The following is a 26,644-nucleotide window of genomic DNA, read 5'->3' on the forward strand; positions in this document are numbered from 1 at the left end:
TTCTTGTGGGCCCGATGTCGTCCTGTAGAAAAACTAACGCATTTGCTCATAGACCGGTTGGCCAAGCGAAAAGCTCTCATAAGATCTATGGACACGCAGTGCGTGCCTGAAACTTGGCTTCAATTCTGTCAAAAACGGTTACCTGAAAATCACGAAAAAGGAATAGCTTTAGAAAAAGCAATGCACGCATCGGTCATGAAAAAGGAGTACAATAGTATAGCGGTGTCTCATAAACCACGCACCAGTATACGTTTACATCGTTCGTAGATGCGGTTTCTTAGCGCTCGAAGAATCGTCGGATGTCTTCGCTCTTTGTTTGCGATTTGGGTCTTCGAAGATCTGACGATTGAGTAGACGCACTTTCGGCAAAATATTGCACGCACTTTAAGCGAAAGTTTTGACGCGCTTTTGATGCCAAAAAGCTTTCGCGCTTCCCTCAACTCATTTTTGGAAGGGATGGTAAAGTTTCTTTGCATTGAGAGGAAGGTAAAGCAAAAATATCCGACGACACTGTACCGAAACTGCTGGGTTCCGAGGTTTCATTGCTATCGTAATCATCATTATTATCACCAGAAGCAGCCGCAGAAGCTTCTACATGACCCCATAGAGTTTCATACTAATATATACTACAGGGAAATCTGGTGCCGTTTTCAAGGGAGCCGCGCTTCAGCGAACGTTCCGTCATGTACCCGGCAGGGACGTTCCACTTGTCCTTGGCATGGCTCAACAACAGGCTGAAAACTTGGCTTTGGCTGCCAAAAAGCAACAATGTTACTGCAGAATATTAATAGAATTTGTTTTGTTATTGTAAAATTAAAGCTCCAGAAAGATTTCTTTGTGAGGGATTATTTAGCAGCTTCATGCAAGAAGAACAAGAAACAAATGTTACCCTTTTTTGTTCATTTTGGCTTCGAGACAAAAAAGAAACCATCTGGCTAGCCAAGCCAAGTAAGCGAGGAACGTCGCTAGCTGCAATGGCGCCGCCCACGGCGGCCTGCGACTGCAGCGCCAGATTTCCCTCTGGTATATATTAGTATGAAACTCTATGCATGACCACCGCAGGACACAGAACTTTATCGTAGGCTTCCAATTGCTGCTATGGTATTGGACGCCACCCCCATGTAAACTGTATGGAAAGTTTCAGTGGAAATGTTAAACACTTAGCGAGGATGCGTTTACTGGGGAAGAAGAATAGCCGCAGACGAAACATTCCTAGAATCTCCTGGATTAAATATGTGGGCGAAATATCTGGACGGATTCTTTTTTGTTAAAGGGACAAACAACTTATTTTTGTGGAGTGCATGTCATCTAGCTCACAGGATAGTCAGCGTTTTAGATACTGGAGTAACCGCAAGGAATTTCTAAACAAACAGGCGGAAATATATTTAATTTTGCACTAAAATTTCTGACATCTGGAAGGTGGCGACACGTAGTGACTAAGCGTGACGCTAGGTTGCATGTCCAAACAACTCCGTCGATTTCAACGCGTGATTAAAAAGCGACATGGAGGAATAGGAAAGGTTGCGCGTTTCTGTTGTCTGAGCCGGGTACAAGTTTTTAAATACCTCTTCTCATCGCACGTGCATGCAGTTAAAAGTGTGTTAACGCACGGTTCGCTGTCCTGGTTGCCAGCATTCCCCTTTGCCGGATACGTACGGCCGGTACATCCAAAAATTCCGACTTCAAAAGTTAGAAGGCGCTATCAACAAATCCGTTCCGGGTTGACGCGATTTAAGGGATGCTCTTTCATTTGGGATAAAGAAAATATACGCGATAAAACTCGGTTGTTGGTTCCTTTAGAGCATGTCAAAATTTAAAGCTCTGCGTAGAAATTAAAGCACGCAACATCAAAAGCGGGTGAAGTAAACCACCAAGGAAAACGGCCAAAAACGAGCATTATTTGCTTCTCTTCTTATATCCGCCCAACGCCCACGCAACATTTGGTCTACACGACCAGCGAACACGGCTACTTACAAGCGTCCTAACGTGCGTACTATCTATGTGCGTCAGCCAAGATCTCGAAGACGCAACCACCTTCCCAAAACAAACATCTGCCTGATGATCCATTCCGGTTCTCAGAAATGAACATAAAACCACAACCAAGCCACAAGCACGGCAGCGGTCGATCCAGCTATTGCTAATCACATGCTCACGAGCGCTGATAACGCGGGCAAACATCAGGCCGGTGCGTGCTGGTTATTTACCGGTGCCTTCAGGGTGGGTTGCAGGTTCTTGTTCGGCATGTCCGCTTCACCGATACAACACGGGCAAGACCTTCCGAAGCGGACCGCTGCCTTCCAGCCCTCAACTAGAGCCGAGCTCCAACCGGCCGGCGCGGGCGGTCGAAACAACTTCGCTGCCCGTTATAGGTCTTCGAAGAGCACCGATTTGTGACGTCACCATCGCGTGAACGAGGCCTCAAAGAACGGCGATCTTTTCCGTGTCCTTTCTTTTGCTGCTTTACCGATCCTCTTGTTCTGTGCCGGAAAGAATAGGGAGATTGGTGACCCCGTATCAAGCAACGATTGCCCTCTGCCTCGTAAAAAGTTGGATCTCTAGTGTCCTCTGAAGACGTATTGGTGCGTGTGTAAGCTTAGCGATTACGCAATGCAGCGATACAACTAGGTGAAGCCTCTGTTCGATGAGGGCAAACGAAAAGAAAATGAATGCATAGTTCTTGCGAAATCGCCAAAATCTGAATTCCTTCTTTTCGAGTTGAGCCGGAGCTGCTACGTACGGCTTCCACATATCGATTTAATCGACCTGCTCCAGTACCCATTCAGGAACACTAATAAAGATAGCATGGTAACGTTTGGTTTGTTGGCACTGATGTAATCAAGCCGCCGAACAATTTTGCACGGAAGTCGTTCTATGACGCACAAAATGCATTTTTGTGATTACGATTGCAGGAAATGGCGGCAATGAAAGGTTGGCAGAGCGTCAATATCCGACAATGTAGAGACGGTAAAGTAATGAAAACGCCCACAGCTTTCTCTATAACGGTCGATACTCATTATTTTCATTGCAAATTGCATCGCGGTATGAACCCTCACATTTGGCCCGCGCCAAATTCTGACAGTCGCTGTTTGGAGGTGAGGGTGTGTGTGTTTCAAGCATCTACTTTTAGCATCTGGGATAGTGGCTTCGGTAAGATGAAAAAAAATTATTTGGTGGCTAAAATCATTCGTCCCTTTCGTTAGAGGAGCTTCTCATAAACTAGTTTATCAGTTGCCGAACTCATTTCATTGTTAGGTGTTAACCAGATATATTAGTTATTGAACTGATGGTTAGTTGTGGAACGCGGCGATATATTTTGTATTTCAGAGAGCAGCCGAATTTTGGCCAGTTTTCGTCTACAAGAAGATCGCTGAAATTATTTCTGAAGGCTTCCAGAAATTCTAAATTTTACAAAAATTGCGTATTTCCCCAATGTAGCTTTTACGCGCTGTAAAAGTAATGACAACTCGCTTATTCCACAAATTTTTCTGCAACAAATTGATTACCTAGGCGTACCAGCGGATACATTCCCATGGCGGGAGTGTTATCTGTTTCAAATTGTAGCCATACTCCGGTGCAGCCTTTACAAAACAATATTCCATCAAATTCCATCCCTGCAGATTCTTATGATGAAAGTCTGAGCAAATTCAGGACACACGTTTAAAATGACAGCAGAACGAGCTAACAATGACAAATTTTTCTCGAAGCTTTGCGGCAAGTTCCCCTCAACCTGACCTGCAGCTTCGTGGGATACAGTTAACACTTTGGATTCCTGTTCCGTATTCCGAGTAGCTTCAAATCACAGCCTCAGGGCTCCAATACCGTACAAAATTCCATTCCGGCTGGTGGTTTACATGTAGCAGTAATGCTTTTCTAAAGGAACAAACGGAGGTTGGTCGCCTATTACACCAGCTCCTCAATGAAATCATTACCATTGTTTTCGTCACACACCCTACTGCACAAGCCACAAACGAGACTTCTCGCTTCGCTTGTCACCTTTACGAATAACACAAAATTCATGAAAACAAGCTGCCAAGAGTTCATCAACTTGACTTACATCAATCAGATTTATTTATTTTTTATTTATTTATCTATTTATTTATTTATCTATTTATCTATTTATCTATTTGTCTATTTATCTATTATTTATTTATTTATTGTTAATGATATCTCCTTTGTAGCGGGGTGCTGATGTGTCATCTTACCAAAGAATAGAATACATATATGTTGTACTAGTTTAATTCTAGCGGTGCTCTCAGGGCGGGCACGAAATAAATTTTTTGGTAGTGGGGACATAGTTCAACAGGCGGCACTAAGCGGCGATGAGGTTGTGGAAGTCGGGCATGCGTAAAACCAAACCTGTTTCTGTCAGTGGTGTCACATATCCCTATCACTCATTAAGAAACAAAGTAAAAAAAGAAGGAAGCTCACACTAACGCGTATAGTTTCCCCTTCCTTAAATTGGTACTTTTCGGTTCGTCTGGTGGATTTTATCCCTATATTCTATGCGGAATTCTTGGCAATTGTCTTGGCAATACGAAAGCTTGACATATCGGTGTCGTCTCCACTTATAATTACAGATTCCCTATCCGTAGGTTTAGCCCTTTCTTCTCCGAAAGACTCACCTCTTCTACGGACGTTTCGATCCCTTCTACCACTTCATATTACTGAAATTGACCTTCTTTGGGTCCCTGGGCATGCGGGAATCACCTTTAATGAGACCGCAGATTCACTGGCAAGGGTAGCACTCTCCGGGCCTGTTGTCGATGTCATTGAGACAACGCCTTTATTAGCCGCTGTAAGATTCCGTAGATTGTTGAAGCTTCAAGGGCAGCACGAATCAGTCTTATTGTCAATGCGAGATTTTTCTCATCTAAAATTCTCCTGGAATCCGAATTGGTGCCCCTCACGCGACCTGGAGGCGATTGTAACGAGCCTTCGATGTCATGTGCCCCAGTTGAACAGATACCTCCACAGGTCTCGTCTGGCGCAGACTGCCATGTGCAGTTACTGCAATGAAGAAGAGTCTGTCGACCATTTCCTTTTGTCGTGTCGGCGATTTTCAAGCCTCAGACGTCAGCTCCTTGAAGTGCCGCTTCATCGCCTGGGGTTTGTATTATCAGTGCCGGCTCTTTTATCATTTGGGGCTTCAGAAACGGGATATTGCCGCCGGGATGTTTGTTCTGCTCTTCTGCGCTTCATTGAAAATTCCAAAAGATTTACAACCTAATTCGTATCTTGTTCTGGATCCTCACCTGAGCCCTCCACAAGCATCCATTTCTAATTTTTTTTTCTCCTCCACTCCCTCCTTCTTCTTCCTCCTCTTCTTATTTTTCTTTATTTAATTATTTATTTACTTATTTCCTTTTTTTTTGTTTCAATATTAACCAAATTCTAAACTCAATTCCTCCAACACAAGAAAAGCTTCCAAATTTTTATATTTTTCTTTGAATCATTCTAATTTTCTAATTTCCTTTGAATCTCATTCGAATTAACGACTGATGTTTGGCCGATCCCCTGATTGGGTATGCGCCAATTTTCAAAGGAACAACAACAACAACAACAACAACAACGCGTAAGACTTGCAGGTAGCGAAGCTGTACGGAACCTTCTCGACCACCACGACGGTTTAAGTCCAGGATTGCAGCCGATTTCTTTCTTCTTTCCCGCTGCCGTAACAACCTGTGCCGCATTTTCTCTGCTGCAAGTGCGAGCTTGCTTCATTTTTTTGGAGGTGATAATCATTGGACATCACCTTGGAGGGGCGTACGCTATGCCGTGCCTTCCTCAATCCCAGGAAGTGGTGCCACGATTACGGCGAACGCTAGAGTCTTACTTGTTACGAGCAAGTGTTGCCGCGATTACGGCAAACACTGGAGCTTTTCTCGTTGCGGGCAAGCGGTGCCACTATTACGGCGAACGCTGGAGTTTTTCTTATTACGAGCAAGTAGTGCCACGATTACGGCAAACGCTGGAGTTTTCTCGTTACGAGCAAGTGTTGCCACGATTACGGCGAACACTGGAGTTTTTCTCTTTGCGAGCAAGTGGTGCCACGATTACGGCGAAAGCTGGGGTCTTCCTCGTTTCGAGCAAGTGGTGCCACGATTACGGCGAATGATGGAGTCTTTCTCGTTACGAGCAAGTGGTGCCGTGATTACGCCGAAAGCTGGAGTCTTTCTCGTTACGAGCAAGTGGTGCCATGATTACGGCGAAAGCTGGAGTCTCTCGTTACGAGCAAGTGCTGCCACGATTACGGCGAACACTGGAGTCGTTCTCGTTACGAGCAAGTGGTGCCACGATTACGGCGGACGCTGGAGTCTTTCTCGTTATGAGCAAGTGGTGCCACGATTACGGCTAACGCCGGAGTCTTTCCGTTACCATCAAGTGGTGCCACGATTACGGCGAACGCCGGAGTCTTTCTCGTTACGAGCAAGTAGTGCCACGATTACGGCGAAAGCTGGAGTCTTTCTCATTACGAGCAAGTGGTGCCACGATTACGGCGAACGCTGGAGTCTTTCTCGTTGCGAGCAAGTGGTGCCACGATTACGGCGAACGCTGGAGTCATTCTCGTTACGAGCAAGTGGTGCCACGATTACGGCGAACGCTGGAGTCTTTCTCGTTACGAGCAAGTGGTGCCGCAATTACGGCGAACGCTGGAATCTTTCTCATTACGAGCAAGTGGTGCCACGATTACAGCGAAAGCTGGAGTCTTTCCCGTTACGAGCAAGTGGTGCCACGATGACGGCGAATGCTTGAGTATTTCTCGTTACGAGCAAGTGGTGCCACGATTACGGTGAACGCTGGAGTCTTTCTGGTTACGAGCAAGCGGTGCCACGATTACGGCGAAAGCTGTAGTCTTTCTCGTTACCAGCAAGTGATGCCACGATTACGGGGAACGCCGGAGTCTTTCTCGTTACGAGCAAGTGGTGCCACGATTACGACGAAAGCTGGAGTCTTTCTCGTTACGAGCAAGTGGTGTCACAATTACGGCGAACGCTGAAGTCTTTCTCGTTACGAGCAAGTGGTGCCACCATTACGGCGAAAGCTGGAGTCTTTCTCGTCGCGAGCAAGTGGTGCCACGATTACGGTGAAAGCTGGAGTCTTTCTGGTTGCGGGCCAGTGGTGCCACGATTACGGCGAACGCTGGAGCCTTTCTCCTTACGAGAAAGTGGTGCCACGATTACGGCGAACGCTGGAGTTTTTCTCGTTACGAGTAAGTGTTGCCACGATTACGGCGAACGCTGGAGTTTTTCTCGTTACGAGCAAGTGGTGCCACGAATATGGCAACGCTGGAGTTTTTCTCGTTACGAGCAAGTGGCGCCACGATTACGGCGAAAGCTGGAGTCTTTCTGGTTGCGAGCAAGTAGTGCCACGATTACGGCGTACGCTAGAGTTTTTCTCGTTACGAGCAAGTGGTGCCACGATTACGGCGAACGCTGGAGTCTTTCTCGCTACGAGCAAGTGGTGCCACGATTACGGCGAAAGCTGGAGTCTTTCTCGTTACGAGCAAGTGGTGACACGATTACGGCGAACGCTGGGGTGTTTCTCGTTACGAGCAAGTGGTGCCACGATTAAGGCGAACGCCGGAGTCTTTTTCATTACGACCAAGTGGTGCCATGATTACGGCGAAATCTGTCGTCTTTCTCGTTACGAGCAAGTGGTGCCACGATTACGGCCAATGCTGGAGTCTTTCTCGTAACGAGCAAGTGGTGCCACGATTACGGAGAAAGCTGTAGTCTTTCTCGTTACGTGCAAGTGGTGCAACGATTACGGCGAACGCTGCAGTCTTTCTCGTTACGAGCAAGTGGTGCCACGATTGCGGCGAACGCACAAGTTTTTCTTTTTTTGCCAATCTTGCGCAATCTCCCTAAGTGGATATGCTTGGCTTTATAAACGTGCGGAGGTAACGCTGGGTGGTCGCCGCGAGGCACGCACACACAAGCGTTCGGCATTTTCTTGCTATTTTTAACTGCGGTCAAGTAAAACAACGATTTGCTAAACAGCTTCACAGTTAAAATTTACATCAGCTTTCAAAACATATTCGCACAATCTTGAAAGGAGATAAAGGAAATAGAACTAACATACTAATTGACAACGTGAAGAAAATTATCACAGTGTCAGCGTTGGTTGTACGAGAAGAAAATCCTATGCAAGAAAAAAAGGGAAAGCAAAAGCCCTTATTGAAAACCGTGAAATATGCCAACGGCAGATGCGAAGGTACAACTACATTTAGCTTAGTTAACCATGACTAATGACCCTGACCCAAGGTGATGGCATTGAGGCACACGTAAAACACGACGAAGTTGCAGAACTATTATAATCTGAGGGAGTTTGAATTCAACCAAAAAGATACCGACTGAGGGCGCTGACAACAATTAGGCAGAAAGAAATGCCCAGAGGAAGGTAACAAGCACTACAGACGACTGGTGGTTATAGAAGCAAAATTTGGGCGAACTATTTCGCGTTCGGAGACATTTAGGAAAACAGTTTTAAGCCGACATGCCGTTTAATGCATGGTCTGAACATAACGGGAGACGTAAGTGCGAAAGCGCACAGACTTTTAAAAAGGGGAAAGTGCCAGGATATCGCGGAATAATTGCGGATCTACCTCAACAAAGGCAAGTTTGTTGAGAAGAGTTCGCTGAAATAAGTATACTCAATGTCTGAGCATTTCAAGAGTTCCCATGCAATGAAAAGCGAAACACGTATATGAATGTAACGCACGAAAAGTTGGATATAAAAGGGATCAGAATGTACAGGAAAATTTACGTACTATCTGTTATATAACTGCTACCCCAGACTTTCTGCAGCCGAGGGGGCAAGCTGGATTGAGTGGGGAGAGGGGGGTTCTCAATAAGGACCATAGGTACGCGCTCAACGTGGTGGTCGAAAATCTGCGCAATGCGACAAATAGAGTTATCCGGCGCCTGGAGATTATGAAAGGCCCTGACTCAGTAGCGAAGACCCTTGTTCTGAAATCCTTGAAATGTCACGGAATACAGGAACAGTGCATAACGCTGTGTGAGATTATCTGCGAATTTACAGATACAAAAATCCTCCATAAATAAAATAAGTTTCCTATCTAAAAAGCTTTCAGACAAGAGGACAGTACCTCCCAAATTATTCGCATCCCGTATGAAAATGGTTTCGGCAATTCAATTTGAAAAGAGCAGGCTCGCGAATAAATAGGACAGGGGTAGGCAACCTGCGGACCACGGGCCATAAATCACGCGGCCCCTGCACGACGCCTTAACTCCACCTCCCCATGTGGCTTCCTAAGAAAGGCCGACACGGCAGTTTTGGCTTCGAATGGGGCACGACAGGAACAAAGAAAGATCGCTTCCACTTGGCCTTGTCCCCAGTCTACACATTTAGCCGGGTGACGTTTTCATTCCACTTCTTTTCTTAGCACAGATCCAGGTAAATACTTCATACTTCAACTTTCAAAAAAACCTCAAATAGACATTATTTCTATCTCAGTGTTCAGCATTATTGTCAATTGGCAATTCTTTTTTTTGTTTGTTTTCACGGCTAATGTTTTCTGTTTGTTTTCACGGTTTGTTTTCACGGTTTGTTTTCACGACGAGAAGGAAACGACGAGGAGGGGAGGGCGGAGGAACAAGAGGATAATCTTGAATGTTTAGTAAGTGCTGTGATTCCTGACGGGTAAAACGCAAACAAAGCTTAGAAGTAAAGACCACAGAACGGAGTGCTACCCATTATGAATATACCATCACCCAACTTGCCCAACTTGCCCAACGCCCAACTTGCAGTTCTTCTTAAAAGATCCAACCAAAGAAAAAAATATTCTGCAGAAATTGAGAGAAATGCCTACAATTGCATAGTATTCTTATGCTGCTTGCCTAGAGTGTGAGTTCTTCACAGCCAAAGCTTTTTGGTTTTTCTAAATCCTGTCTGGCCAAATATCTCCATTTACCCTATTATAACGATTGCAGATGAAACTCCCGAAATCTGCAAAATTTTGGAAACGCAGGGCGTTACACGGTTCACCATCTTCCATATGTTTAATATTTTTCGCATGTTTTAGTTTTTCGATATTTCGTGCTACCATTTATCCCCATTTACCCTATTATAACGATAACAGGTGGAACTTCCGCAATATCTGCATTTTCGTGGTAATGCAGGGCATTACACGCCCTGACTTGGGGAGGGCGAGGAGGGGGGGGGGGTACTTGGCAAAGAATAATACGCATTAAAAGCTCATTGCTTCGTCATTTCGGAAGAAAATAGCAGTTCACTGTAGGGGCTGCTTGTCACTCTGACACGTGTGAGCGAGAGCGCGAGTGCGCGTGACGGAATAGAGGAGTTCCATGGCTGCTGCTGATCAAGTCGGTCGTCTCTCTGGTGGGCTCTGAATATATCAGAATAAATATCAGGAAAAAAGACTTACTACTGTATAAGAAGAAGAGGCAAAAGAAGCTTCATTGCTGAGTCATTCGGAAAAATATTTTCATTTTGTGCCTATTTGGCGGCCTGCTTGTGTACGTTTGTGTGTGTATGGGTGTCTACAAGCCTGAGGCAAGATCAACAAATTGTCTCAGGCTTCTGTCCAAAATAAAGTTAGACAGAATTGAGTGACCAGCAGGCGAGCCTTCTGTCAATATGACACATGCACAAAACGTTCACAAAATGTCGCAAAAAAGTGACGTGTTGTTTGTGAACAATACACTTCTATTAAGCATATATTTCCAGAGGTAGGCTCAAAATCTTGACAGCAGTTCTCTAAGCCACCCTGAAACACCCTCACGCCCAAGCGACATATCTTCAGGCATAAATGGTGGAGTCATGCTCCTTTCCAATCAATGGCTTCGCAAGTGCTACAATCAGCGTTATGCTCGCTCACGCTCACCACTTTCAGAATACACTCAGTAAAACCAGTATAGGAAAAATCACTTATAAAATCTTTCACTGTTTCTAACGTGCCTACTGAGGAAGCTTAACAGCCGCATTGCGTGACACTCTCTTGACGCGTCCAGTGCACTTAGGCAATTATATGCGTCTTCAGCACTGAATGCTTCGCTGGCTTCAGCGCGACAGCGGACATGGCTAGCCGCCCGCCCTCCCCCGTCATCCTCCCGCTTGCGTCTGCGCGACCTGTCATCCAGAAAAAGAAAATTGACGCAGAAAAGGGAAAGAAAGAGAAAATGCATCGTACACTCATTTGTAGCGTAGGTGACGCTGCCCAGTAGATTGTGGTTCCACAAGCGGAAAATAAAGCTACGTTTCCTGCGCCTACGGTAACCACTGAATAATTGAGTGGAGGCGTTCGGCGTTGCGTCCCAACCACTGCGCGGCCTCCAACTTGTCATTGGGCCGACGCTTATTGGATGTCCAACTTGGGCGAGAAGAACTATCGTCGCAGAAGAGCACGTCGCACTGTCAACCTGCACTTCCGAAATCTCTTTCCTGACGTATACGCACTACGTGAACGATTGGCGTGCGAGCGGGAAATGATGGCGTATAAACATTGCGCTGGTTGTAGGTTCGTTCTGCCACGCCCAAAGGAGTATACATACTGTCTACTGTTCACACACTGTCTACTCGAACCGTTTTAAAGACGATAGTCTTTCTTGGGCTACTTAAGCCAAGAAATTTTGGTCTGTCTGTATATCTGTATGTCTGTCTGTCCGTCTGTATGTCTGTGACTCGATTCAGCCACCCGGCCAAAGTAAAATTGATATTGCGCAATAGTCTTATATACTCACAGCCACATGTAAACGTCTAAGCCCGGTTTATATGTTCATAGTTGTCAACTTTGTTGAACAAGAACAAGACATTACGCAAATATGACAGGAAATTAGTACACAAGGAATATTTACAGTGTTCCTTTATTAAAAATTCATGGATGCTTGGTTTTTTGATAGCAAATGATATTCTACATCTACTGCAGAAAACCACCGCCTCCTGGCGGCATATGAAAAATCACGCGGAAACAGCAACGAAAGGTTCCACTAGCTAGGTTCCACGTTCTGCTTGAAACGCACGTGGGGCACGGACACGCGGCTCTATAAACCTTCTAGTCGGCCGCCTCCATTCACACGCGTCTCCACCGTACTGCAGCGCTGGCATCGAGGAACCCGGCCTGTTGCAGTGGAACGCGGTAAATTCAAATCGCCTTGCGCAAACCTTTAGTGTGTTAACATTGGAATGAGCACGACGGTACAGGAACAGCATGAGAGGTGACCGGGAAAGCAAATGGAGGCATTTCCTTGGCAAATGTCTAGAAAGACTATCGTCTTTTGACGACATTTGCAACGAAAGGAGCAGATACGCGGCCAATTTTTTAAACCCATTTTTGTGCTGGTGACCACTTCGTTGTTTTCCACGTTTATTTCCTGAGGCCCTCCTTGCTAAAAGGAATTCAACCGGGGGCAGCAAAGCCGTCTCTCGTGAAGTTCGCAATGCACAGCCATCGACAAATGAAATGAGAACGCGCAAATATAAACGGGAACATACATATAGGTCAATTTCTTTCTATGAACTGTTCGTATCGCTCCATAGCAGCAGCATTGTTTGTGAACGCGAGTTTCCAGATATACCCCAACCGCGTTATCATGCGATCTCCACGATCAAAATTCTTCAATTTTGCCCGTTCTGGTTCATATTTTTGTGTTCTCGTTTCGTTTGTCCATGACTACATAACTCCACATTTGAAACACAGCTTGTGTTTGCACGTGAAAAGAACATAAATAAAACTACAAACAAGTAACCACTTCTGCAGTGGTTGTGAATGCGAAAGCATAAGTCTCCAGTTGAACTACTCAATCGCTTTGCTTCCACCTGGCATTATAGACGTTCTTTGTGCTCTTGTCGCGTGAGGCGCTTTGCTTTGCAATCCGCCGTAACGCTTCAGAATGGCTTTGATCAGTCTTCCACGGTTTGCACCGTTACTTGTTCCTAATTTGAGAGTTGACGACGGTGGGGAATTTCGCAACTTTTACTTCTACTTCCCCCATCTGTTGTTCACTGTCCTGGACGACCGCACTGCCGTATTTAAGCACACATTGTACATTACTGGCGCTGTGGAACGCTTTGGACAATGGAACTCCTCCGAAGAAACCCTTTTTTGTTACGGACGGAGATGCTGGGCGCCGGCTTTATTGCTTAATGGGCCAGGTTCTGCCGTCTAAAAATCGCGCCAATGTGGCTACATCATCATTGCCGTAACTAGGTATTTCGGTAATTGGTTCCTTGATTTGTGTGTTCGCAAGTACTGCTACTTACTTGAAACTCGAGGATATAATCAGGCGTCAGCGTTTTCTGTGTACAGCAAGAAGCGCCATCACAAGTGAGCAAGATATGTTTGGCCCTATTCCGCTTTAAAGGAGCCATGAATAGAAAATACAACTTCGTTGAATTTGAAAGAACTGGGATTCAGTATCTCAATCAGCTCCATTACATCCACAAAAGATTTTTTAACGAAAAAAAAAAACAAGAAGTATTTAAAAATTTCAAATTTCGCGCCACGGTGACGTGTTATGAGCAAGAATGACGTCATACGGGCCAACAATAAAACATAATTTTCCGTGCGTTAACTGCACGTTAGGATTCAAGTGATGCGGGAACATGGAACTAGAGGCCCCAGTACAGACGTCCAGTCATGTGTCGTCGCGACAGGTCAGTTAGGCGGCCGCCACTCGCACAAACAAGGTTCCGTGACGTCATAGAAAAGTTGCGGGAAATTGGCTAGGGGGTCGCGACTGCTTCACACGTTTTCTTTAATATCTCCGTTATTTTTTCGAAGATTGCGACGATATAGGCATCATTGTTATCGGGACTAAGCAGTCTTTCTAATGAACCCAACTTGTATTTTGTCTTCATGGCTCCTTTAATCGAGGTCAGTTTCAATGTGCGCAAGGGTGGCATGGGAGCCGATGTAGCTGGTGCCTCATTTCTGTCTTCATTAGTAGTGTAGCCTAGTGGCCCTAGATAAGGTATCAGATTGCTTCCACTGGGGCACACAAGTCAGCAACGACGGCAGTTTTGGTGTTTATCAGTGTTGCGAGATTGCCACTTCTATAGCCTCTCCGCTGAATTCGACCGTGTCGTTTGTTAACAATACTACCGAATATGCAGCAAAATGCATCTTTGGACTCACGTTTGCTGCTCTTTAAATGCTGTTAGAAGCGTTATATTTTATCCTCATTCGGAACGACGTCAGGGAAGACAAGCTAAGCCTACCAGAGTTGACCGATTAAAACGCATGAGCAACAAAATGGCTGCGCCGATGAACAGTCCCAGTGTGCACAAATGGCACGTAAGACGAACTGACCGATGATCATGGCGACTCCACCGCACAACAGGAGAGAAAATTGCCAATACTCTGTACCCTTATCTGGTGACACTAGTGTAGCCTTAAGAGGACGCAAATGATGCGCAAAAATTCAGACTGTGATTGTGAACAACGAACGAAGTGACGAAGACGTTTTAATTAGGATAAAGCTACCGAGAGGAACATTAAACTCAGCTTCAAAAAAAAAAAAAGGTAGTCTAGACATAGAAGTGGTGAGATGGGGTGCCTAGTCCATTCGCATTCCGGGGGTCTCGGTTCAAATCTCATCCGGACTCCAGTTTACCCAACTTCTTTGTATCCTCACTATCGTTACTTTAGCAGTGAGGAAATCTGAGCTAGGTGGTAAGCTTGGGTTTCGAACAGCGCTACGAAAAAAACGTCACAGCAACCATGTATCGTCTTTTTTCCTGTGTCCCTGTGTTCGTAGCGCTGTTCAATATGCTTATTTGCTTCAATGTTCTTTGTGCAGTTAGCTGTGTGAGCAGCCGATTCCTCGCTACACACGCTATGCCCGGGGTAGGACCATTCCACTCGATGGACTAGATATTTTTTTGCTTTGAAATGTGCCCCTTTGGTGGACCCCGTACTTACTGTTTTCGGATTACGCTTCGGATACCTTACCAGCAGACTCAAACATACCTAACTTCCTTTTCCATTCGATTGCTTTTTTTCCTATTTTTGCCAGCAGCCATTTTAGCGGCTGTTTTGCGCCGATAGGCGGCGGAACCAAGCGCCCGCTCTACCTCTGGATAGACCGCTGAATGACTTCTCAGTAAAAAAAAATTATTTCTTTTGCAGTGCGCAGCCAGAAGTGGCGAAGGCCAGAGATGCCGAGCGGAACGCGTTCCGCTCCCCTCTAGCAGACGACGCTCGCTTTCCTAGCGCAACTCGCAACCGCAACGCCTCGGTGGCGAGAGTCGCGGCCGGCCGCCTTCTCTCCACGGCCGCGGCGGGGAGATACGGAACTGAAACTAAAGCGTGGCAAACTGTTCGCATGGCGAGGCAGTGAAACATCCCCCTCGCGAGGGGCACGATCAAATGCAGAGCATTTCCGGGGGCGCACGACGTTAAGTAGTTTGCGTTACGTTAATGTTGTTGCACTTGTGGCAACTGCTGACGAGAGAGCGCTCGTCAGCAGTAAAATTGGCAACCTCGGCGCACGTTGACTCCGAGTGGGGGAAGAGAGTGTCCTTGAAACGTGCCTGGGCGCGCTATTGAATGTTGATCGCGCCGATAGCGAAACGTCTGAGCGGGGCATGTCGAGGCGAGCGAAGCGGACTACTACGGACGCCTAGAACGGGTGACATCGTGAGTTAAAGAAATGCTCTGCATTTAAAACATTTGCAGATAGCCATTGCAATGAGAATTTTCTGCACGTGTTTCCGATTGAAACGCCTGTGTAAATACGAAATAATCGCCCGTAAATAGACTCAACTCAAAATATTCATCAATTTATCAGCCCCTATCCGCACACGTTTCGCGTGATAGAAATCCCGATGCACATCCTTTGTGTGTATTATGAAGCATTTTCAACCTACCCTAAAACTGTAAAGGTGCCGAGAAGGACGAGAAGGATACAAAAATTTAGCTCACACCATCGTCGAAATATTACTCCACTTTTTCGTGTCAACGCCAAAAAGCAACGCTGTTAAGCAAATGCAAACTTAATAGGAGTATACAAACACGAATATAATTCTGTTTTTGCTTAAGTGAATATGATGTTTAACGCACCGACGCTACACAGGCTATCAGGCTTGCCGTAGTGAAGAGATCCGGATCAATTCTGACCACCTGGGGATCCTTAACGTGGGCTGTAATTGTTTTCTCTCCTCTGAAGGGATCTCTGCTAACAGTTCTGCCCTAATATCTTTATTATATCAAAGGAAGACTGCAGTATTCTGCTTAAAGGAGCCATGAAGACAAAACACAAGTTGGGTTTATTAGAAAGACTACTTATTCCCGATAACAATGATACGAATATCATCGCAATCTTCGAAAAATAACGGAGATATTAAAGAAAACGTGTAAAGCAGTCGCGACCCCCTAATCAATTTCCCGCAACTTTTCTATGACGTCACGGAACCTTGCTTGTGCGATTGGCGGCCGCCTAACTGACCTGTCGCGACGACACATGACTGGACGTCTGTAATGGGGCCTCTAGTTCCATTTGACCGCATGACTTGAATGCTAACGTGCAGTTAACGCACTGAAAATTATGTTTTATCGTTGGCCCGTATGACGTCATTCTTGCTCATAACACGTTGCTGTGGCGCAAAATTTGGAAGTTTATAAATACTTCTTGCTTTTTTTTTCGTTAAAAAACATCTTTTGTGGCTCTAATGAAACTGAGTTAGATACTGGACCTTAGTTCTTTCAAATTACACCAAGTTGTGTTCTCTCTCCATGGCTCCTTTAAAACTTGTGGAGGCACTTCAGTCTGCTTAGGGGCTTTAAACGCGAACGAACGGCGGGCTTTGGGGAAAGGAACTTTGTATGAACACCTCCAACCGTCGATAAAGCAGCCACGCCATTTTGATATCCCTAATCTATTCTCATTCAACTCAATCTATTTTAGATGTCCTAATTCCCTAAGATTCCCTGTAATCCGCCCTAGTCCACATTTGGTCATCCTTGAACGAACCTTATCCACCCTATTCCCAGGCTTAATCCCCCCATACCCAATTCCTTCAACCTCATTTATTTTCATAATTACCTCAACTCACCTTAAGCCGACCAAGTATATCTGAATCCATTTTTCCCGCCATAAGACAACCTTACCGATCACACTTTGCAATAAAATAGTAATAATAAATTATTTCTAATCGACTTCATTCCTCAATAACCAATCTTAATTCACCCTAATAGTCCTTAATACAGCTTTTTTTCAATTTACTAGTAATTACTAACAAATACTTATTATCTTTAATTAACCCTCATAACCATTCATCATGTCTCATAGATGGCAGGCATGTTCCGGCTCGCTTCTGGCCTTTCTCACGATTTCGTACCATTTATGTCTACACCAGGTCATTTCACGTCAGTGAGACACGAGGATTTCGCTTTAGTTACGTCAACAGCGTCATGCAGCGTCGGCATAAGGATGGATGGCAGCGAGCCTAAGCTGCCTCAGATGTAACCAAAGGCTTCTTCCGTTCAGTCGGGTGGAGAATGGAGCACACAGGCATTGACGTATGTTTATTTCTGCGCGACATCTGCACGTTTTTGTTTATATTGTCTTCGTTGTGAATAGGTAGGCAACCCTGGAGTTCGGGCTGCACAGGTGGCCTCATGTCTAAACAATAGGGGATGTCAGTGTGCGAGGTACGTGGGTATCTTGCTTGGATTAGGCGTACGCAGTTTGTTTTGAGAGAGGGCCTCCCTGTAAGTACAATGCTGGGCATGATGTTGTCAGTGCGCAGACCAAGTTCATTTGGCGCCCATATTCGTTATATTAACGCGGATTGCGGTTCAGACCAGTGTTGTACGGAACGGCGTTACAAGGAACGGCGTTCCTGGAACTAGTTCCTTTTTGGAGGAACGGAGGAACGCCACCGTTCCATTACGGGTCGGTGGAACTGTAACGGTAACTCGGTACGTTTTTGAAGGAACGGCAGGAACGGCGTTCCTGCCGTTACATCGCTCGGATTTGGCTGTTTTTGATGCCAAGGCTCGAGTACAAAAGTCCACAAAGCGCTACTGCGTTTCTCTTCCTATAAGATGGTCAATTTGCCCGCCCTTCAGCCGTCCGTGTTTCCTCGAAGGTCAAAGGTACAAGAAAAACCACGCAGCAGGCCGCAGCTTGTGTTTGCTTTCATGCTGGTTGCTTGCGCGGCGTTCGACGGGTGAATAGCGTAGCCGCGAGAATGCTTTTCACCCTTCATCGTTTGTCTGGGGAGGCGAGAATGCGCGTCTGGCCGATAGAATTGTTCCCTGGCGGGGAAAGAATAGAGAGTTTTAGCAGTCCGTCCGTTCTGTCGTATGCGTTGTTACTGGGTTGACCGGGACCCGGCTGGGCTCTTGGGCATTCGTCGCGGTAGGGGGATTAGTTCCCCAGGCCTGCCTTCGCAATCTCCCTGCCTCCGCACCCTTCCTAACCGGCCTTCCGCGCGCTCAGGAGCAGACCGGTCCCGGCCAACCCGGTAACAACCTAGCCAACGAAACAGACGGACTGCTAAACGGGATCCGGACATATCGGTGTCGGACATTTCGGTCCAGCACGTTTCGGTGTGGACATTTCTGTGCACGGACATTATGGTGCATGACGTCTTGGCCCAGACATTTTGAGTGAGGGGATGTCCCAGGCATTCTTTGAACATTTCAGCTTTAATATTGTAATTTCGTGACTTGATATGATTTTACGTTCGAGACTTGTGCTTGCGCCGCCGTTCGTGGAAACGAACGCTAAACCCTGGCGGAGCATTGCCACGTGAAACCCAATTTCTGTAGCAGATGGTAAAAGTTAACGTTGTTAATTTGGATCCGTTCAACCATTTTTTTGTTATTTTAACATTCATTTGAACAACCCTAATACATTAAGTGTTACCAAAGCGCTTTCCTTTAACTTCACCCAACCGTGCAAGACGCTGCTGCTTTTAGTCTATTCCTCCCCCCCCCAGGGAAACTTCCGAGAAAAAACAACAGAAAAACGAGGTCGATTAGGCGCGTGTGCATTTCGTTTTAATTAATCTCTCAATCAATCTCTCCTTCGTTGCATTCGGTGTCAGTTCTACTTAAACCTAACAAACAAACCATCGCACTTACGGTGGCGTTACTTAGGGGAGGGGAAAGCTGACCCCCGCCGGCAATCATCCCCCTAAGTAGAAAGAGAGGGGTGTCACTTGTACTTCACCATTGCGTCGACTGGACTTCGAAAACTTGAAGGCGACTGTTGCCGCTCTCGTCACACTAGCCTATTCATTTTTTTTTTGCTCCTTATAATGGGAGGAAGCGATGTATACATGGGGTGTCCATGGTATGCGCTACTTGATGAGTTAATTCACAAGGGGGCGACTGAAGGCGCAGAAAGAGCGATTCCTGGAGTGGGGGCGCCGTCGATATGACCGCGACGCGTGGAAGGGCGTAGCCGGGAAACGATAGTGGCCATTGTGTTCTCAGCGGCTTTTTGAGTGGCTTTTTGTGTCACATTAAAGGGGTTTCGGGCGCCCATGGTGAATGTATAGCTTTTTCTTTGTTTTAAACGCGAAGTGTGCTATGTAATTGTTCTGAATGTATCACCCAATTCCTGCAAAAGCCTCCACTAAGAGGCTAGCAGTATGTTCTAAATAAAAAATAAAAAAATCACTGCGGTGACGCTTCGGAGACCGTGAACTCCACCACGCCAGTAGGATTTTCAGGGGAAACCGAAAATAATATGGCCGAAAAAGAAATCTGGTCGAGATTCGAGCGTACAGGCGGGAGGTGGGAGGTTGGGGGGGGGGGGTGCGCTAGAACAAAGAATTAAAATGTGGTAATTGCAGGGTAATTGCAGGGTAAATGTGGTAATTGCAGGCAACACAATGACTGGATTTTGTATGCACAACCGGTACGCGCTTAATCAGCATTTAGGACATAAGAACCTGCGGCTGTTTTCCAAAAGGCCCGTTTTTCCTCCCCGATAATATCCTAGACCAGTGTTCGAGAATTCATTTTAGCAAGGCAGCCCAGCCTACGTAATACTCTTCATAAGGTTTTCTTTTGGGCTAGCTAATGTTTGTTACTTTTTGGATATTGAGAGTGTGCATGTAATTTATGTAATTTGAGGCTGTGTGAATTTTAAAAAATACAAAAAAGGCGTCAGACCATCGTAAACATCGGTTAATTGTCTTAGCTAAGAAAGAGCAAATATAAATAACAACCTGTTGTGAATAAAAAAAACACGTGTGCTAAAGAATTCAATCGGCTGAATAACAGGTGCCCCCAGGAAAAGGTAATAAACAAAAATATAGAAATGTACAATTTCTAAAAATACCTGGCAAAGATCGAACATGGCATCAATCAAAAAAATAAATTCACTGTTCCAGATTGTTGTCCATAACCCCCGTTAAGCGGACATAAAAATATAACGGCTGTCGCAAACAGGCAACCACCAGATAATTCGGTCGCCGAAATTTGGACACCGAAATTTCCGCACCGAAATATCCTGCACCGAAATGTCCTCGAGCCGTCTGGAGTTTGTCCTGTGCTCCCTGAAAAAATTCGCCTAGGAGCATTTCTTTTGATTATCTTTATCTCCAGATAATCTGCTGCCGGTGGTGTTAATATTCTTATAATATACGTACTTCGATGTGAGTTTTAAATGTCTCACTTAATTTCGACCCAAGATTATCCGACATTATATTTTAATTTAAAAACCTAATTGTAACGTTAATGTAACGACACGTTCCAATTTTCGAAGTGGAACTGGAACGCGTTCCTTTCGCAATAAAGGAACTTGTAACGGGAACTCGTTTCAAAATTGGCAAGGAACGAGGAACGAGCTTTCGTTCCTATTTTAGAGGAACGTGTACAACACTGGTTCAGACTGACGATCCCGAAGAGTGTGACTGGAGCCTTAGATTTGCGCATGGAAGTTTTGCCTTTAGGTGTATGAGCCGCCTTAGTAACCGGTGTCTCTGGTGGCGTGCGATTCAGCCAAACACGACTAAATGTTTTGTTAACACATTATCTGCTTTGTGGGAGGCGTTGGGCGAATTTGTGAAAATTTTATTGTAACTGGTACGTGTACGTCCGGTCCCTCTACAGTAGTGCAATGCGCTTTCTTATGTAGGAACAAGGTGTGACAGAGAACGTTGACTCGATTGATTTTCTGTGATTGTGTAGAGCTCCAGCTAAGATGAGATATTCCTTTTCCCCGAAGTCCTGTGCCGATCAGGAAGCCAGTCTCCCGGGCACCGGTTGATTTGGCAGGAGGCTTGGCAGCGCGATGGTCACTGAAGTTATCCAAGGTGGTGGTCGAATTGACGCACTAGTGGCGTTTTTGAAATGATGAATTGCGCTGCTGAGCACGAGGTCGCGGGTTCGATTCCCGGCCGCGGCGGCCGCTTTTCTGATGGAGGCGAAAAGCAAAAACGCCCGTGTGTACGAGATTTCGGCGCACGTTAAAGATCCCCAGGTGGTCGAAATTAATCCGGAGCCCTCCACTACGGCGCGCCTCATCGCCTGCGTTGCGTCGGCGCGTTAAACCCTACAATCAATCAATCAAATGATGAAGAAAAACCCGGGCTTCATATACAACTATTCACGTTAACGTTAGTGAGGACAGGAATATTAGGAGAATAAACACTTTACCACCCATTCATAAAGAAAGTTGAGAGAAGCGGGATAGCTTCCTAACAGTTACGCCAGAAGTGCGTCAAAACCTTCCCTAAAAATTCGTCCAAGCTTTGCTGAAAGTGCGTCCAATCGATCGTCAAGCCTTTAAAGGCACAAATCGGAAACTAAAAAGAACTCACGCGACGAGTTTTTGCGCACTAAGTAAACGCACGTAGGAACCATCTAACTGTGTACAGAATACGAGATATATGAGGCACAGGTGTACTATCGTACGCCTTGTTCATGATAAATGCGTGCACTGTCTTAAGTAGAACCGTTCCTGTTTCGGCGATTTTCAAGTAACTGATTTGACTCAAGGGAACCAAGGTTTCACGCGTGCGCCGTGTGTCCGCAGATGTTATCAGAACTTTTAGGTCGACCACCCGGTGTATGGGGAAAGGCATTATCACTTTGACAGGACGCCGTTGGTCCAACTAAGAAAGATTTCACTTTAAAAGCCTTCCAAACTGCAGTTGGGCTCTTACTCCAAGTGCGCACAAATCAATTGAGCGCCTCCTAATCTGAGTGTAAAACCACTTGACCGACAGCGGCCGTGATACTGTTCCCACCGCAGTACTCGTCTGGTTATCCGGGTACACAGCTGGAACCTTGACTTCCGAGACGATTCTGAATTGTCCCCTTAGGGGGCTCCCAATGCAAACTTACAGTCGGGAACAAGTTAAGAACGGGAACAACTCGCGTAGTGTATAACTCCGCCTAAGCGTCGGACCCGGATGTCAACGGGCGCGCTCGTTTTGAAAAGAGATTGCTATGACTGCGTGATATCGCCTGCCTTTTCTCACGCAGTTTGTCGACGCTGCAGTAATATACAATCATATTAATGCCGAAAAATCGGGGAAAGAGCTCGTGCCATGTTCAAGATATTCCCAGTAGTGCTCTACTTGCGCCGCGTGGAGTAACGTCCGGCTGCGGTGATGAGGTACAGCTGCAACTTCCGTCGCTGTTCTTAAGTTGTACCCGAGTATAGCTTCACTGGTCGAGACTCCTCGGCTCGCCGTGAGCTGCCTCTAGCGGAGGCTCAGAAAAGAGCACTCCTATTTGGCAAGGTTCGGTCCTAATACAATCTCTGTTAGCCCCTACAACTTCCGCACTTGCGGTGGGGAGGTGCCCAAGTCTGCGCAGGCAGGTGCCACGCAGCCAGAAGCCGCCGCTTACGTACCCAAACGGCTGTACGCTACACGCGGAAAGCAGCGCGCAGCGGCGAGAACGCATACCGACTCCCATTGGGAGGGGGAAGATTATGGATTTAGGTTTTCAGCAAATTTTGGGGGGCGGGGTAAAATAAAATTACGCCCACCTCCCCTCGCGGGAACCCTGGTGTGATGCGACGCTGAGGGGGCTTCAAGCTCAAGCGGAGAGCAACCGTCGACCGAAAGGCCGCCGGAAAGCGGCACACCGGTTATATGCGCAGCGCGCCCGAAGGAGAGGAGACCGCGGAGAGAGAGAGTACTGCACATGCGCAGCACCGCGCGCAGCGCCGCCCACCGGCGGAGCTAGAGCGCGCTGGGCCGCACACTCGCAGATGTTGAGAGAGAGTGTTAGCTCTCACCTGGGCACGCGCCGGCGCCAGTGCGTCTGCCGCGGCAATGACGCAACACAATCCAACACAAGCCACTTTAATCCAATCCAATCCAATCCAACCCAATCCAATCAAAGCCAAGCCAAGCCAAGCCAAGCCAAGTCAAGCCAAGCCAAGCCAAGCCAATCGAATCCAATCCAATGCCCCTCGCGAGAGAGTGTTCGCTATCGGAGCGGAGAGGGGGGAGCGAAGGAGAGTGCAGACGCCGACGACGACGGGCGCACGCAGGAAGGACAGGGCCGCCGACAAGAGATGCTCTCAGCGTCGCATTGAAAACAGCTTCTTTTATTGATGTTTTCAGAAGAAATATGAAAAATTGAATAAAAGACGATATCGCAACGATCAATAAAAAACCGACATACTTCTCGAGGCGAAAGCTTTAGATGTCTCATCAAACGGGAAAAGTGACCGCGTGGTTGCTGACTACACGAATGAAAATAAAATACGGACGCTTAAAATAAAATGATTGAGTAAAATGCACATAGAGACTTATTTGGTTTGGAATGGGGTTTGAAGCCCGGTCGCCAATACTCGCAGTCAAGTGGGGTAACTACAGCACTAACCCTTTACCGCGCCAGGATAAGACAAGAATTGTCCGGATGCGCGCCGCGTGACAAGTGAACGTGACGGCATCGCAAACTATAAGCAGCAGCGAAGAAGTCTTAGATAATATCGCTTGCTTTCACATTTGAATCAACTGAGAGACTTACGTGCCCAATAAACTTTCCCGTTAACCCGCCCCGGTGGCTCGGTGGATAATGCGTTGTGCTGTTGTGCGCTAGGACGCGGGTTCGGCTCCCGCCCGCGGGTCCGCTGTTCTGGTGGAGGCGAAAAGCTAAAACGCCTGTGTGTACGACATTTCGGCGCACGTTAAAGATCGCGGGGTGGTTAAAATTATTCCGGAGCCCTCCACTACGGCGCGCGTCATCGTCCTCCTTGCGTCGGCGCGTTAAACCATAAAACTGTATTCTGATTGAGATATCAAATTTGTTTTTGTGTAAAACGACTATATCCAAATTTATTTGGATTTTTATATTTGATTTTTTGACAGCCTTTGTAAAGAAACTGCAGGAGGGATACAGCTGAACAATGTACGAGTGAACTGTGCACACATCAACTAGTGCAATAAGACCAACATCATCATCCTATGTGGTCTGTAGCAGAAGTTACGACCATTTGAAGTTTGGGCCTGGAAGGTGGCAACCAGAAAAAAAAAAACGGTTTTGCCTGAACTTCACACGGTCGGAACTTCTGCTACAGACCACATAGGATGGTGACATTAGTCTTATTACACTCCTTGATTTGTGCACCGTTCACTCGTACCTTGTTTAGCTGCATCCCTCTAGCAGTTTTTGTACAAAGGCTTTCAAAAAATCAAATATAAAAATCCAAATAAATTTGAATATAGTCGTTTTACACAAAAAAAAAATTTATATTTTTCAGTCAGAATGAAAAAGTACATACGCCCCTGAGTTTTCATTATCATAACTGTAAATAATGTTTTTGATCAAAGACCCAACTGCCCCCTTAAGAAGGCGTTTTTGTTGCTTTTGTCCATGCCATCGCTGCACGACTTGGTTAACTATCATCAAGTTAGCAAAATCAGTTTGAGCGAAGTGAAATCAAAATTTTATTTATATCTTTCGCAGTGCTTTATAAATTGAAAACAAGTCCATGCGTAATGTTTTTCATACCCAGTCAAAAATGAACAGTTAAAAACAATATTTTACCCGAAAATAGAATTTTTTGGCGCGAACTCGAGAGCTCGCGTGAGCCCGGAATTCTTGGCAGTGTTTCAAGTTGGACAGTAACAAAAGGTTCCAGTTGATGGCGCGAGCAGTGGAACGCGGGAAAAAATAATTGTCTTTAGCAAACCTCCCCTCTGTGCATCGTGGGAGCTTTGAAAGAGAGGAGAAGGGCATGAGAGGTGTTCGGGGGACAGACAGGCATTTACGGGTCAGACGGGGAGAAGACTATCATCTTTCGACGACTTTTGCAGCAAAGTGAGCATATACGCGGCCAATTTATTTTCGGGATACTGTCTAGGGGAATTTCTAAAAAACGCCGGAAAAGCATTTCTTTTATTGATTACTGTAAATAAACATGATGAAGGGGTCCTAGTTCTGTGTTAACAGTATACGGTTCCGTGCAGTTCTCTTTTTTTTCTGTTTTGGTACGCGAAATCGCTTTATGGCACTTACAGGCTTATCGCTAATAATCAGCAGAAAAGGGCTGTAACTTTGGTTTTATAAAAGGTTTCGCGTAGCAATAAAGCGCCGATTGGCCATTAAGAAGGTAGGGAGGTCGCCATGAACTTCCAGAGGTTCCGGTATTCCCGTCTGTTCTAAATAGATAAGCTTCTACTGGAAGGTAACAGATAGCCCCATATTTGTGGAAGAGATAAATTTATATTCCTTCCATGTTTCACTCAAGAATTCCAAAGTCATAGCCATAACCCATGATCACAAAAATAAAAGCGTGTACATTCTCTTATGATGTGTATGATGTATATATTATACAGCTTTGGTGGTCCTCGACTAATCGGATAGGAATGGCTCCTAATTTTTCTTTAAACTGTGATATTCGCTGTTTTCTTCCAACAAAATTACATTCAGTGTACTTTTCCAAAAAGCGAAATAGCACAGTTTTAACCACAAAAAGCATATGACACTCTCATGCTGTTCTTACAAAAGAAGTCAATTAAGCAGGTGGTAATGACGGGGTTCCAAAAAAATCAAAGTCCTTTTAAACGAAATTGTTGGTGCTGACTGCACTGTTTCTTTCGGGTTGCTTAATAAAGTTGCCTTAAAGAAGAGATAAGCTCGAGAAACGTCCCCACAAAAATAGGCACCACAGAAAACTTTCAAACTGTATTTTAACGCAAATATTACAATTCTGTTTTTCGCACTTTTCAGTTTATTTAAAGCGCTGAGTTATTGGGCACAATGTGAAATTCATTTTCATTTCATTTTATGGTCATAAGCCCTGCCTCTTTACGGCGCAAAAGACCGCGGACGGCTATTATATAAGTGCAGACCCACTGAAAACTCGCCGTTAGCTCGCGCAGTTTGGAATTCGTACCATCACCAGTGGTGTCTTTTTCGGACGGCGGGGACTACGGAATTCGTCTTATCCATGTTAAATGTTCCCCCGCCGAAGCAGCACTCTGAATGCGAAGCACAACGCCGTCGTTGTCTATGCATCAAAGTTACGCTGGGTTCTTTTGCGGCGCCTCAATTCCGTTCACCCTCTACGCAAAGAAACTCAGCTGCATCCTTCTTTATAACCGTATACTTCACTGCTACCAAGTGTGCGTCGGCCCGTGTAATGTAATCACGTATATTTTTATTTCTCGAATTGTGGCTGGAAACCCTAATTGGGGCCAAGACCGAGATGAAAACGATTTTTTTCGCCATCGTCTT

The 26,644-nt window shown here is 45.8% G+C and overlaps 1 protein-coding gene across 6 annotated transcripts in view; it reads right to left on the reverse strand.

Moving 5' to 3' along the window:
• Nucleotides 1-26,644, reverse strand: part of Ryr (Ryanodine receptor) — a 405,814-nt gene that overhangs the window by 303,326 nt on the left and 75,844 nt on the right. The window lies entirely within an intron of this gene.

The sequence above is a fragment of the Haemaphysalis longicornis genome, unplaced genomic scaffold (assembly GCF_048455015.1).
Source record: "Haemaphysalis longicornis isolate Haplotype H1 unplaced genomic scaffold, Haemaphysalis longicornis Haplotype H1 scaffold_6, whole genome shotgun sequence".
Taxonomy (NCBI): domain Eukaryota; kingdom Metazoa; phylum Arthropoda; class Arachnida; order Ixodida; family Ixodidae; genus Haemaphysalis; species Haemaphysalis longicornis.